Consider the following 918-nt stretch of genomic DNA (forward strand, 5'->3'; position numbering starts at 1 on the left):
CACACACACACACACACACACACACACACACATTATCATTGGTCACATGATCCAAATCGGAAAAACAAAGTCATAAAACACTCACCTGATGGATTGTAGAGCAAACGGTCTGAGCGTGTGTGTGTGTGTGTTTTGTGTGTGTGTGTGTGTGTGCGTGTGTGTGCGTGCATGTGTGTCATATAAAGAGAACATAATGTCATAATGCCTAGAGAATACCAAACACGTCATCAGGGACATATTTGAGAAATTTTGCACATACTTTACATTTATAGACACATGTCAGATATTTAAATGTAAAGCTGTAACAGAGAAACTCGACCCCTTCATCGGGTGAAATGATCCGAGTTTTGAGGATGAGGATTTCGATGAAGGTCTAGTACCAACATGTTTTTGACCCTTGACCTCCTCGTCCCTCCTACTGTCTCAGTTTTTTTGTGATTGGTGCAAAAATCCTTGATTATGCGGCACATTGTCTTAAAAAAATGCGATGGAATATTCAGGATATTTATGCGGGAACTTGCAAAACTGCGTTTTGATGAAAAACAGACTGATTGTCTTGTTGCGTAATTACGTCACTAAATAACGTTCTCATGGCAACAGGGGAAAATGGCTGCACTTCTGTGAAATAAACGCAACATTTTTCAACTTTCTGCTGAGATATTTGTGACTTTTCTGCAACGAAAATGCGGGATTATGAAATCATGTGCGGTAATGGGCGATTTATGCAGCAAAAGTTGGGCTTATATGAAAAATTATGCAGACTTTGGCTGATTGTGCATTGAATTATGCGATCAGATAATCATGTTTTTCTGGAGGGACTGAATAGATGTGGAAAGTATTTTTCTGTTCTGTGTTTGTTGAAACATGAACTACTAGGATATTTGAATGTCCATCTTAACCCTTGTGTTGTCCTTGGGT

General features: G+C 39.1%; 1 protein-coding gene and 1 long non-coding RNA gene across 2 annotated transcripts in view; both read left to right on the top strand.

Moving 5' to 3' along the window:
- The window catches only part of LOC116686705 (uncharacterized), a 14013-nt gene that overhangs the window by 10107 nt on the left and 2988 nt on the right, over positions 1-918 (top strand).
- LOC116686700 (uncharacterized) lies at positions 211-858 on the top strand. The gene is made up of 2 exons (XR_004331335.1): positions 211-441; positions 827-858. It is a non-coding gene; the product is annotated as an uncharacterized LOC116686700 (long non-coding RNA).

Source organism: Etheostoma spectabile, unplaced genomic scaffold (assembly GCF_008692095.1).
Source record: "Etheostoma spectabile isolate EspeVRDwgs_2016 unplaced genomic scaffold, UIUC_Espe_1.0 scaffold453, whole genome shotgun sequence".
Taxonomy (NCBI): domain Eukaryota; kingdom Metazoa; phylum Chordata; class Actinopteri; order Perciformes; family Percidae; genus Etheostoma; species Etheostoma spectabile.